The sequence below is a fragment of the Trachypithecus francoisi genome, unplaced genomic scaffold, assembly GCF_009764315.1.
Source record: "Trachypithecus francoisi isolate TF-2019V2 unplaced genomic scaffold, Tfra_2.0 Lachesis_group13, whole genome shotgun sequence".
NCBI classification, from domain to species: Eukaryota; Metazoa; Chordata; class Mammalia; order Primates; family Cercopithecidae; genus Trachypithecus; species Trachypithecus francoisi.
Genome location: NW_022681458.1, coordinates 42799431 through 42814389, shown reverse-complemented (window position 1 = coordinate 42814389; position 14959 = coordinate 42799431).

Genomic DNA, 14959 nt, shown 5'->3' with positions numbered 1-14959 from the left:
TAAATATCACCTTCAAATGCAAAAAGAAAATCTCTCCCCAGATCTATTAACTGATTTGATTTTATTTTTTCATGGCACTGACTGGCTTAAAGGTTTAGATAATTATTTATTTTTACTTCATGTTGATAAATATCCTTTCCCCAACATCCCAGAGGTTTTAGCTCACATAGATTTAAAAAATACCATGGTTTTATATTAATTACATAGTGATGCATTCAACAGCGTATGGCAAAGTAGAATTCACACTGGTAAAAACCAAATTATTTTTCATCTACCTCTATAACATTTTATGGGTATTTTCATTTGTTCAATTTATTATATTGAGAATGTCAAAAATAGACATTAAGTACATTTCCAGCTAGCCTTTAGTGTTACATAGAATGTGTTATGAAAGCAAATAAACATCTTTTGGGAGTTAATGTAAAGCTGTTTGAATATTTTCTTCTTTTAGCCAAGAATAAAGTACCATTTATTTGAGTTCAACTTGTTGAGCCAAATTTTGATTACTATAATGAAATAATTAGATAAAACTAATGTAAATTTTAAAAACTTTTTAAAATTAAAAGTAGCTTTGTAATTTGTTTTAATATTTGAAATAATGAAAGGTACCTAATAATATTATAATCCATAATATTTATAAAAAAATCACAATGATTCATTATGAAGAAAAAACTCCTCAGTTTTTTTTCTCAAAAAAGCCTGATTGGTATCGAATTAAATGTTATTAATATTTTATTTTTATATCAAGAGACTTACCAATGTTTACACAGTTCCATAAACATTAAACTTCTAAGGATTTATGCCAAGGAACATGGTAAAATTCAGAAATAAACTCCTTTACCCAGATTTGTTCAATAGAAAATTATTAATAATAGAAAATATAAAATGATATTAATGTTCAACAGCTAGTCAATGATTAAATAAAGGAAGGTTATGCAATTAATTTTTCCCAAAGATATTTATGTATTCCCTCTCATGTGCCAGGTATCATGCTTGTCTTTTGGATACAGTTATGAACATAGCAGGTAAGGTTCCTAACCTCATAAAATGTACTTTCTTTAAAATGATGTTAATGAATCATTTGTACCAAGGTAAAATATGTGTACAATGATTAGTAAAAAAAAATAAAAATTTGTTTATATAATATGATCAAAACTATGAACAAATTAGATACAGGAAAAAAACATCAAAGAATATAAATTAAAATGCTCTTGTAATTTTCTTTTGTGTGGCTGAATTTTAATTGTCTTCTTTCCATCACTCTTCTGTTTTCCAAATGCTATCTAATGAACATACATTGCTTTTATATTTGGAAAATAAAATAATCTTATTTCTAAACCAAAATAATAACTAAATATAAAGAAAGACTGTTTTATTTCACTTACCCTCATCTTCCTATTGAAATACTGATTAAATCCTGAAAAGGTAAAATAGTTTCATAGCACTGTAAGCTATGAGGAATGATCAGTTATCAACATCAGATTCCCACCCCATCCTGCCAGTGACTAACTGAAAGTTTCTGAGGCAGAACTAAAGGGTTTTCACTTACTTAGAATGGCCTCCATCTAGCTCAGAAACAGGATTTTCCACAAGACAAGGGGAGATAAGGCATTCTTCCTATAATTTTGTACATCTCAATTTCCATCATTTAATTGTTATCTTTCCATACTGACTTTTGAAGACAACAGTTGGTATGTGATGGAGGATTTCATCCTGAGAGAGAAATTCAATCTTCTGAAAGGGCAAACACAGGAGATTGTAAGAGTAGAGCACTGTAAACTCTAGTTAGATAGTCCCGCAGCTCCACTGGACAGAGAAGGCTACAGCGTGCTTTAATGTACTCAGCAATGATCGTCCTGACCATCTTGTCACGAATCTCCACAGCCCAGGAGAGCCATGCCAGATAAATAAGGCCTGAGCACTGCACACTAAGCTCAGGATGCACACAGCAAACACCTCCTTAAACTTCAAATCAGAGAGGGGCCAATACCAACCACGAGGGCTGCAAAGCACACCAATGAGAGCTATTTTCCTCCTATTCAAGGAGGAAGAATCAGCAAAAGAACAACAAAAATGACTATCATCTCACACACACACACACACACACACACACACACACAAATGAAAGGAATCTGAAACATAAAATAAGGCAGAAGATAGTGACTAAATCAGAAGAGAAGTGTGTTTAAGCAAAGGTTAGCTACCAAAAAAGCACTAAATTTTAGAAAGTACCTTTTTCATGTTCCTGATGACATTCAAGAAGACGTGACCTCTTTAAAGTACGAGATGAAACATCTGATCAAATGACAACAACTTTAAAAGGAGTCTAAATGTACTTTTCTGTCTTTCCATGAACTTTTGTAGCTTTCATCATTTACGCTTTGCACAACTTTTTTCAATTTACCCCTATATATTTTAGGCTTTGTAGGTTTCATGGTTATTTCAAACTGATTTTCCCCCTATTACTTTGTTCTAGCTATTTATTTAAGAAGCAAGGAAAATCCCAGCTGTGGAATAGTGATCACATTACTGAACCCACTTTTTATAATACTGTTCAGTTGACTCTTGAATGTTCCAACTGACGTTCACTTTATCTGTGACAAAAATTGGGATCTTACATACCTACTTATTTTTCCCATCTCACTGAATTGCCTAAGATATCAATACAATGTTAAAGATTAAATAAATAGAAGGACCTCAATAGCTTCATTTCTTCATTTTAATATTGTTGTTTTAATAATAATAGTATCTGCCAGAGAGCGATATTGCAAAGAGTCCATCAGATAACATGTGAGAAAATTATTAGAACAGTAAACATACCTGCGCATGGTTTGCCTTCTGTGGCAGTGATGATCACCTTTGCTATTATTTTGGTTTCCGGGTAACTAGAATCCTTCTGATTTTCACCATATTGGTGAAATCTTCCTAATAGATATTTTTATCATGGCAAGGGAGATTTCCTCTAGTCTTAGATTGAGCTCAGGAATACCCGTTTAGAGTCTTTTAAGTTGATACTGCAGTTTTTCTTCTGTAACTAGTTAAAGTCGCCAACTACATTTTCGAGTTCCTAAACTTAAACCCGCCCTACTTGGAATCCTACTGCATTGTTATGCATACACTGTTGGATTTAAGTTGTTCAGTTTTATTCTTTCAGAACCTTTCACTCTCTTCAGAAGTGAGATAGATCTATTTGTTTCTATATTCACAATCTAATTATTAGTATCATAATAGTTTTGTCTTATAAAATGAGTGGAGAAGTTTCCGATCTGTATTCAAGGGCCATAGAGTGTACATGATAGGAAAGATGTTGGTACGTCTCTTTTATAGACTGTCCAGGTCTAATGTTTATTCAAGGACAGAACTCTGACTAGCTTTTTAATTTATTTTATGATTTCTGATCTATCTAGACTTCTGTGTCTTTTGGAGGCTCTTCACAATTTATATTTCTTGAGGAATAAATTTTCTTTTAAAATCTAGCCTATATCCATAATTCTGCAATGTTTCTTTATAATAATGTTTTTAAAATCTATTTTCCTTAGTCAAACTTGCCAAAAATTGGTGTATTTTATTTTTTTCAAAGAAACAACTTTTAGTCTTATTAATCAAGTGTTCTGTTTTTAAGTCTGGTGATTTGTGTTCTAGTTCATGGATTTCTGCTTTTATGTTTATTAACTTTCTCCTATTTTCATTTTGTTTACTTTCTTATTATTTTTCCAGCTCATTGAGTTGAATACTCCATTCAGTTTTCATCTTTCCTTTTTCCTTATAAAAAATTTAAGGTCATAATTTTCTTCTCTCAGCAATAATTTTGTCCAAATCATAGAGATTTTATTTGTAATGCTATCATGCTTCATTTTGAAATAATTTATTTGAATTTTTATTTTCCTTTTAACCCAAGAATTATTTATTGAGGGTTTTAAAATGATTAAGTCAATTGATATTTTTTATTTTTGTTTGATCCTATCTCCTAATTTTATTACACTATGGTCAGAAATCACACATAATATGACTTCTGCTTTGAAGAATTTATTTCAGATGCTAAGTCTTTGTGGCCTAGCATAATGGTTAAGAGTACAGGCTAATGCTTAGATTAGTACCTGGTACACAGTAATTGCCATGTACTCAAGGACAATTTTTATGTATTCTGTATACACATTTGAAAAATGTGTGCGCATAGTTTATGCATGTTTATTTTATTTATTGTGTTAGTTAAGTTCTAAATCCTTATTTATATAGTATTTGTGAAACTGACCTTTTGAATACTCAGATAACCATCTTGAAGTCTTTTACTCATTGAAATCTTACATTTTTCCTTGCATTTCTAACATTTTTCTATGTACTGGATGCTGTATTATTTCCAACATAAAGATTCATTATTTTACCTCCTAGCTCCTAGCTTGGTAGATTGCATCATGTATAGTCTATTACTTACATAGTCATATCTACTTTCTTTTCATTAGCATTCTTCTGTTTATTTTTAAACTTTCTATGTCATTTTAAATTTTTTTTTATTTTTAAGTGAACTTTGTTTTGAAATATAATGGCATTTTCTTTTGGGTAATTCTCTTCTAAATTGTGTGTGTGTGTGTGTATGTGTGTGTGTGTGTGTGTGAAATATAATGGTGTTTTCTTTTTGGTAATTCTCTTCCAAATTGTGTGTGTGTGTATGTGTGTGTATTCTTTTTTTACCCATACTAAATATGCATTAAAAGTTGAATTTGATCCATTTATACGTACTGTGTTCATTGATATGTTAAATTTATTCTTGACATATTACTTTTTAAATTTTTTATGCCTTATTGCTATTGCTCTTTTCGTGCATTTAGTTTTTAAAATCGAATTCAATAAAATTTATTGAATCCTTATTTATTGTTTTAGTAGCTTGAATATTTTCTGTCAGCATTCATATGTCTCTCTTCCCACCCTTTGTAAAAGAACCTTGCCCTAATTTAAGTATTCATTCTCTGCTGCACACCCACATGCTTCAGAGCAGGCAGGTCCCATGGGAATTATTTGTTATTGGTTCAAGTCAAGTCTCACTCCTTTAAACTGTGATCGCTTTAATCTTGGTCATGTGATGTTATTTCTGTCTTGTGAAGCTAAATCTACCTGAAGGTTACTGGGAAACATCTTTATTGATTAAAACACACATGCAAGTGCATGCGCGTGCATGCGCACACACACACACACACACGAAGACACAGACTCTCTTTTTCCACTGCGTGTTGTTCTAACCAGATATGGTAATCCAGAAAAGTTGATGCCATCTTCCAACTATCTTCTGATCTGAAGACAAGCCCCCTTCTGAAGATGGCAGAAAGGAAAACAGAAAGAAGCTCAGTCCTTTAGGTTATGCTTAAGTCCCCAAATGAACCAAAGCATTATTTGACATGAGAATATCACAAAATAATTCTTTCAGGTTGGTGTGGAGTTCTATCTTGGTCAGGCATAAAACTCTGGTTTTATAAACATCTTCCCTCACAGTTTTGAAGACATTTTCTATTGTCTTTTAGCATCCCATCAAATTTTAAAAAATAGCTTTTTCTTATTTCTTATAAATTCTCTTTTTCCCTCTGAAAAAAAATTGCATGCTTTTCTCTTTAAGAAAATTTGCTGAGGGATCCATGCCAAGATGGCCGAATAGGAACAGCTCCAGCCTCCAGTTCCCAGTGTGAGCGACACAGAAGATGGGTGATTTCTGCATTTCCAGCTGAGGTACCAGGTTCATTTCACTGGGGCGTGTCGGAGAGTGGGTGCAGGACAGTGGGTGCAGCCCAACGAGCTAGAGCCAATGCAGGGCAAGGCATCGCCTCACCCAGGAAGCACAAGGGGGAAGGGAATTCCCTTTCCTAGCCAAGGGAAACCGTGACACACAATACCTTGAAAATCGGGTCACTCCCACCCTAATACTGCGCTTTACCAAGGGTCTTAGCAAATGGCACACCGGCAGATTATATCCTGTGCCTGACTCAGAGGGTCCCATGCCCACGGAGCCTCCCTCATTGCTAGCACAGCAGTCTGAGACCTAACTGCAAGGTGGCAGCGAGGCTGGGGGAGGGGCACCCACCATTGCTGAGGCTTAAGTAGGTAAACAAATAGGCCAAGAAGCTCGAACTGCAGCTCAAGGAGGCCTTCCTGCCTCTGTAGACTCCACTTCTGGGGACAGGGCATAGCCAAACAAAAGGCAGCAGAAACCTCTGCAGATGTAAATGTCTCTGTCTGACAGCTTTGAAGAGAGTAGTGGTTTTCCCAGCATGGAGTTTGAGATCTGAGAATGGACAGACTGTCTGCTCAAGTGGGTCCCTGACCCCCGAGTAGCCTAACTGGGAGACATCCCCCACTAGGAGCAGACTGACACCTCAGAGCTCACATGGCCAGGTGCACCTCTGAGACAAAGCTTCTAGAGGAATGATCAGACAGCAACATTTGCTGTTCAGCAATGTTCACTCTTCTGCAGCCTTCACTGCTGATACCTACGCAAACAGGGTCTGGAGTGGACCTCAAGCAAACTCCAACAGACCTGCAACTGAGGGTCCTGACTGTTAGAAGGAAAAGTAACAAACAGAAAGGACATCCACACCAAAACCCCATCTGTACACCACCATCATCAAAGACCAAAGGCAGATAAAACCACAAAGATGGAGAAAAAGCAGTACAGAAAAGCTGGAAATTCTAAAAATCAGAGTGCCTCTCCCCCTCCAAAGGAATGCAGCTCCTCGCCAGCAATGGAAAAAAGCTGGATGGAGAATGACTTTGACGAGTTGAGAGAATACTTCAGACACTCAAACTTCTCTGAGCTAAAGGAGGAAGTTCAAATCCATTGCAAAGAAGCTAAAATCCTTGAGAAAAGATTAGATGAATGGCTAACTAAAATAACCAATGCGGAGAAGTCCTTAAATGACCTCATAGAGATGAAAACCATGACACAAGAACTACATGACAAATGCACAAGCTTCAGTAACCAACTCGGTCAACTGGAAGAAAGAGTATCAGTGATTGAAGATCAAATGAATGAAATGAAGCTAGAAGAGAAGTTTAGAGTAAAAAGAGTAAAAAGAAATGAACAAAGCCTCCAAGAAATATGGGACTATGAGAAAAGACCAAATCTACACCTGATTGGTGTACCTGAAAGTGACGGGGAGAATGGAACCAACTTGGAAAACACTCTGCAGGATATTATCCAGGAGAAATTGCACAATCTATCAAGGCAGGCCAACATTCAAATTCAGGAAATACAGAGAATGCCACAAAGATACTCCTCAAGAAGAGCAACTCCAAGACACATAATTGTCAGGTTCACCAAAGTTGAAATGAAGGAATAAACGTTACAGACAGCCAGAGAGAAAAGTAGGGTTACCCACAAAGGGAAGCCCATCAGACTTACAGCAGATCTCTCAGCAGAAACTCTACAAGCCAGAAAAGAATGGGGGCCAATATTCAACATTCTTAAAGAAAAGAATTTTCAACCCCTAATTTCATATCCAGCCAAACTAAGTTTCATAAGTGAAGAAGAAATAAAATCCTTTACAGACAAGTAAATGCTGAGAGATTTTGTCACCACCAGGCCTGCCCTACAAGAGATCCTGAAGGAAGCACTAAACATGGAAAGAAACAACTGGTACCAGTCACTGCAAAAACATGCCAAAATGTAAAGCCCATCGATGCTAGGAAAAAACTGCATCAACTAACGAGCAAAATAACCAGCTAACATCATAATGACAGGATTAAGTTCACACATAACAATATTAACCTTAAATGTTAATGGACTAAATGCTCCAATTAAAAGACAAAGACTGGCAAATTGGATAAAAAGTCAAGACCCATCAGTGTGCTGTATCCAGGAGACCCATCTCACATGCAGAAACACACATAGGCTCAAAATAAAGGGATGGAGGAAGATCTACCAAGCAAATGGAGAACAAAGAAAAGCAGGGGTTGCAATACTAGTCTCTGATAAAACAGACTTTAAACCATCAAAGATCAAAAGAGACAAAGAAGGCCATTACATAATGGTAAAGGGATCAATTCAACAGGAAGAGCTATCTATCCTAAATATATATGCGCCCAATATGGGAGCACCCAGATTCATAAAGCAAGTCCTTAGAGACTTACAAAGAGACTTAGACTCCCATACAATAATAATGGGAGATTTCAACACCCCACTGTCAACATTAGACAGATCAACAAGACAGAAAGTTAACAAGGATATCCAGGAATTTAACTCAACTCTGCACCAAGCAGGCCTAATAGACATCTACAGAACTCTCCACCCCAAATCAACAGAATATACATTCTTCTCAGCACCACACTGCACTTATTCCAAAATTGACCACATGGTTGGAAGTAAAGCACTCCTCAGCAAATGTAAAGCAATAGAAATTATAACAAACTGTCTCTCAGACCACAGTGCAATCAAAGTAGAACTCAGGATAAAGAAACTCAATCAAAACCGCTCAACTACATGGAAACTGAACAACCTGCCCCTGAATAACTATTGGGTACATAACAAAATGAAGGCAGAAAAAAGATGTTCTTTGAAACCAATGAGAACAAAGATACAACATTCCAAAATCTCTGGGACACATTTAAAGGAATGTGTAGAGGGAAATTTATAGCACTAAATGCCCACAAGAGAAAGCAGGAAAGATCTAAAATGGACACCCTAACATCACAATTAAAAGAACTAGAGAAGCAAGAGGAAATACATTCAAAAGCTAGCAGAAGGCAAGAAATAACTATGATCAGAGCAGAACTGAAGGAGATAGAGACACAAAAATCCCTTCAAAAAAACCAATGAATCCAGGAGCTGGTTTTTTGAAAAGATCAACAAAATTGATAGACCTCTAGCAAGACTAATAAAGAGTAAAAGAGAGAAGAACCAAATAGACGCAATAAAAAATGATAAAGGGGCTATCACCACCGACACTACAGAAATACAAACTACCATCAGACAATACTATAAACACTTCAGTGCAAATAAACTAGAAAACCTAGAAGAAATGGATAAATTCCTGGACACATACCCTCTCCCAAGACTAAACCAGGAAGAAGCTGAATCCCTGAATAGACCAAAAACAGACTCTGAAATTGAGGCAATGATTAATAGCCTACCAACCAAAAAAAGTCCAGGACCAGACGGATTCACAGCTGAATTCTACCAGAGGTACAAGGAGGAACTAGTACCATTCCTTCTGAAACTATTCCAATCAATAGAAAAAGAGGGAATCCTCCCTAACTCATTTTATGAGGCCAACATCATCCTGATACCAAAGCCTGGCAGAGACACAACAAAAAAAGAGAATTTTAGACCAGTATCCCTGATGAACATCGATGCAAAAATCCTCAATAAAATACTGGCAAACAGAATCCAGCAGCACATCAAAAAGCTTATCCACCATGATCAAGTGGGCTTCATCCTTGGAATGCAAGGCTGGTTCAACATACGCAAATCAGTAAACGTAATCCAGCATATAAACAGAACCAAAGACAAAAATCATATGATTATCTCAATAGATGCAGAAAAGGCCTTCGACAAAATTCAACAGCCCTTCATGATAAAAACTCTCAATAAATTGGGTATTGATGGAATGTATCTCAAAATAATAAGAGCTATTTATGACAAACCCACAGCTAATATCATATTGAATGGGCAAAACCTGGAAGCATTCCCCTTGAAAACTGGCACAAGACAGGGATGCCCTCTCTCACCACTCCTATTCAACATAGTGTTGGAAGTTCTGGCTAGGGCAATCAGGCAAGAGAAAGAAATAAAGGGTATTCAATTAGGAAAAGAGGAAGTCAAAATGTCCCTGTTTGCAGTTGACCTGATTGTATATTGAGAAAACCCCATTGTCTCAGCCCAAAATCTCCTTAAGCTGATAAGCAACTTCAGCAAAGTCTCAGGATACAAAATCAATGTGCAAAAGTCACTAGCATTCTTATACACCAATAACAGACAGAATCAAATCATGAGTGAACTCCCACTCACAATTGCTTCAAAGAGAATAAAATACCTAGGAATCCAACTTACAAGGGATGTGAAGGACCTCTTCAAGGAGAACTACAAACCACTGCTCAAGGAAATAAAAGAGGACAGAAACAAATGGAAGAATATTCCATGCTCATGGATAGGAGGAATCAATATCGTGAAAATGGCCATATTGTCCAAGGTCATTTATAGATTCAATACCATCCCCATCAAGCTACCAATGACTTTCTTCACAGAATTGGAAAAAATCACTTTAAAGTTCATATGGAACCAAAAAAGAGCCCACATTGCGAAGACAATCCTAAGCCAAAAGAACAAAGCTGGAGGCATCATGCTACCTGACTTCAAACTATACTACAAGGCTACAGTAACCAAAACAGCATGGTACTGGTACAAAAACAGAGATATAGACCAATGGAACAGAACAGAGCCCTCAGAAATAATACCACACATCTACAATCATTTGATCTTTGACAAACTTGACAAAAACAAGAAATGGGGAAACGATTCCCTATTTAATAAATGGTGCTGGGAAAACTGACTAGCCATAAGGAGAAACCTGAAACTGGATCTCTTCTTACACCTTATACAAAAATTAATTCAAGATGGATTAGAGACTTAAATGTTAGACCTAAAACCATAAAAACCCTAGAAGAAAACCTAGGCAATACCATTCAGGACCTAGGCATGGGCAAAGACTTCATGTCTAAAACACCAAAAGCAATGGCAACAAAAGCCAAAATAGACAAATGGGATGTAATTAAACCAAAGAGCTTCTGCACAGCAAAAAAAAACTACTATCAGAGTGAACAGGCAACCTACAGAATGGGAGAAAAGTTTTGCAATCTACTCATCTGACAAAGGGCTAATATCCAGAACCTACAAAGAACTCAAACAAATTTACAAAAAAACAAACAAACAACCCCATCAAAAAGTTGGCAAAGGATATGAACAGACACTTCTCAAAAGAAGGCATTTATTCAGCCAACAGACACATGAAAAAATGCTCATCATCACTAGCCATCAGAGAAATGCAAATCAAAACCACAATGAGATACTGTCTCATACCAGTTAGAATGGTGATAATTAAAACAACAGGTATTGGAGAGGATGTAGAGAAAGAGGAACACTTTTACACTGTTGGTGGGACTGTAAACTAGTTCAACCATTGTGGAAGACAGTGTGGCGATTCCTCAAGGATCTAGAACTAGAAATACCATTTGACCCAGCCATCCCATTACTGGGTATATACCCAAAGGATTATAACTCATGTTGCTATAAAGACACTTGCACATGTATGCTTATTGTGGCACTGTTTGCCATAGCAAAGACTTGGAACCAACACAAATGTCCATCAGTGACAGACTGGATTAAGAAAATGTGGCACATATACACTGCGGAATACTATGCAGCCATAGAAAAGGATGAGTTCATTTCCTTTGTAGGGACATGGATGCAGCTGGAAACCATCATTCTCAGCAAACTATGGCAAGAACAGAAAACCAAACACCGCATGTTTTCACTCATAGGTGGGAATTGAACAATGAGAACACTTGGACACAGGAAGGGGAACATCACACACTGGCACCTGTTGTAGGGTAGGGGGTGGGGGTAGGGATAGCGTTAGGAGATATACCTAATGTATACGACCAGTTAATGGGTGCAGCACACCAACATGGCAGATGTATACATATGTAACAAACCTGCACGTTGTGCACATGTACCCTAGAACTTACAGTATAATAAAAAATAAAAAATAAATAAAAGAAAATTTGCTTAGAATGCTTCTCTCTTTCTTTCTTCTTCTTCTTTTTTTTTTTTTTTTTTTTTTGACCCAGGTTGGAGTGCAGTTGGCATGATCATGGCTCACTGCAGACTTGAGCTCCATGTCTCAAGTGATCCTCCCACCTCAAGCTCCTGAGTAGCTGGTGCTACAGGCACATGCCACCACCCCTGACTATTTTTTTAAAATAATTTTTTGTAGAGACAGGGTCTCATTAGCTTGTTCAGACTGATCTCAAATTCCTGGGCTCAAGAGATCCTCCCACCTCCGTCTCCCAAAGTGCTGGGATTACAGGCGTGAGTCACTGTATCCAGCCAGAATATTTCTTGGTGAAGGTTTCCTTATTTTGCATTGTTTGCCTTTTAGCTTTTGTTGTTTTAGTTTTTATTTTAGTCCTGTTTTAAATTCTTATAACAAAAATGTCTTCATTCTGCTCAGAAAAGATTTCTTCTATGATTTACTGGGTCATTCCTTTTCTTTCTATTCTCTTGGGTTTTCCCTGTTAAAAAGCATTGGAACCAGTGACTCTACTTCCTCTTTCTTACGATTGACTACATACTTCTCATTTGGCACTCTGTCCTATAATATTTCCACAGTAGAATTTTCTAGCAAACATACTTCAGATTTCTAAGAATTCTGCTTCTTTTTCATGGCAGTCTTCCTTTTGTAATAGGTACAAAAGTCTGTTAACTCCCTAGCTAACATTAACCACAATTATTTCAAAGTTGATTTGATTCCCTCTATTAGCTGTAATTATTGAGAGTTTGTTCTACTATTTGTTGAGTTAGATGTGTTTCAGATGCCACTCTTCTTCAGTCATTATGCTTTCCTTATTGTCTGTTCATGTTTGTAGATGTGAAATCACATCAATAGTTGTAGTAGATATAGTTCATTTATTCAGTCCAGTGGGAATTCCTGTTTGCTTAAAAATAAATGTAGGATCTTATTACCATTGTCCACCTCCAGGAACAATACAAGTTCGAGGATAATGTTTTGGTAGTAAATTGTTTAAATAATTCATGTATTCATAAGCTAGTCAGACATTGCCCCCACTTCTCTGGATCAACCTTAAGGGTATCTTTTATCAGAAATTCCATTTTAGAGACACGTACTAAAGATAGATACTGAAGCTCTAAAAAACTAGATGATATTCAATCCACAGCTCAGAAAGTAAGGATTTTATAGACAATAAAAAGCATATGGAAAGAATTTTGACCAGTAAAGAAAGCAGCTATTTATCTTGAGCTAATCCTTGGGTTCCTTTGAAAACTAAATTACTTCTGTCAGATTTTAAGGTGGTAACTTCCACAGCTCTGTGGACACCTTCATGACTTTCCAATGATGCAGTGTATTGTTTTCTTTCTGTTGTTGTTGTTGTTGCTGTTTATGGGACTTGGGGAAGAAGAGGTAGGTCATCATGCTGAGTTATCTATTTTGAATGGGGCCAGAATAAATCAGCATTAATCTGAAAAGGTGAATAAACTCAACATATAGTGATCAATGTTAACAAAAAAACATAGGTATATCTTGCTGTATTTTAAAATTTCAAGCATAAAGTAAAAAATCTTACACATAGAATAAGCAAATACAAAGTGACCAAAATCAGACTGATCTCAGACTTCTCTAGCATAACAAGTTTCAAGAAAAAGAAGGAAAGAAGTTCAGTCTTCTCAGCTGGTTTAGCCTGAGGCCTGGGAGAGCCCAAACTGATCGGGGGCTGAAGGGATCTCCTACACAGCACAGCTGCACTACCAAAAGGTAGCCAGATTGCTTCTTTAAGCAGGTCTCTAATCCTGTTCCTTCTGACTGGGTGAGACCTTCCAACCAGGGTCCCTAGCTACCTCCTACAGTTGTGCTCAGGCTGGAAATAGGTCAGTACCCCTCTGGGATGGAGTTCCCAGAGGAAGGGATAGTCTGCCATCTTTGCTGTTTCACAGCCTTCACTTGTGATACCTCCAGGTGGGGAAAAAACTGAGGCAACTGGGGTCTGAACATCTAGCAAACTTCAGCAGCCCTAAAGAAGAATGGCCAGACTGTTGAAAGAAAAACAAATAACAACAACAATAACAAAATACAAAACCCCATCCAAAGGTCAGCAGTCTAGAAGATTGAAGGTAGATAAGCTCACAAACATGAGAAAGAATCAATGCAAAAATGCTGAAAACTAAAAAAATCAGAGTGCCGCTTTTCTACCAAATGATCACGATACCTCTCCAGGAAGGGCTTAGAACTGGGCTGAGACTGAGGTGGCTGAAATGACAGAAATAGGTTTCAGAAGGTGGGTAATAACAAAGTTTACTGAGCTAAAGAAGCATGTTGTAACCCAATGCCAAGAAGATAAGAATCATGATAAAACAATACAGGAGCTGACAGCCAAAACAGCCACTTGAGAGAGGAATGTAACTGACCTGTTAGAGCTGAAAAACACAGTACAAGAACTTCACAATGCAATCACAAGTATCAATAGCAAAATATACCAAGGGGAGAAAATAATCTCAGAGCATGAAGACTTTCTTTCTGAAATAAGACAGGCAGACAAGAATAGAGAGAAAAGGAATGAAAAAGAATGAACAAAACCTCTGAGAAATATGGCATTATGTAAAGAAATTGAATCTATGAATGATTGGGGTACCTGAAAGAGACAGGGAGAATGGAATAAAGTTTGAAAACACACTTCAGGATATCATGCAGGAGAACTTTCCCAACCTACCCAGACAGGCCAACATTCAAATTCAGGAAATGCAGAGAACCCCAATAAGATACTCCATGAGAAGATCATCCCCAAGGCACAAAATCATCAGATTCTCCAAGGTTGAAATGAAAGAAAAAAGTGTTAAGGACAGCCAGAGAGAAACGCCTGGTCACCCACAAAGAGAAGACAATTAGACTAATAGTGGACCTCTCAGCAGACACCCTACAAGCTAGTAGAGATTGGGAGCCAATATTCAACATGCTTAAAGAAAAGAATTTCCAACCCAGAATTTCCTATCTGGCCAAGCTAAACTTCATAAGTGAAGGGGAAATAAGATCCTTTTCAGACAAGCAAAGAAATTTGAGGGAATTTGTTATCACCAGACCTCCTCTGCAAGAGCTCCTAAAGGAAGCACTAAATATGGAAAGGAAAAACCATTATCAGCCTCTACACAACACATTGAAGTACACAGACCAGTGACACTATGAAGCAATCA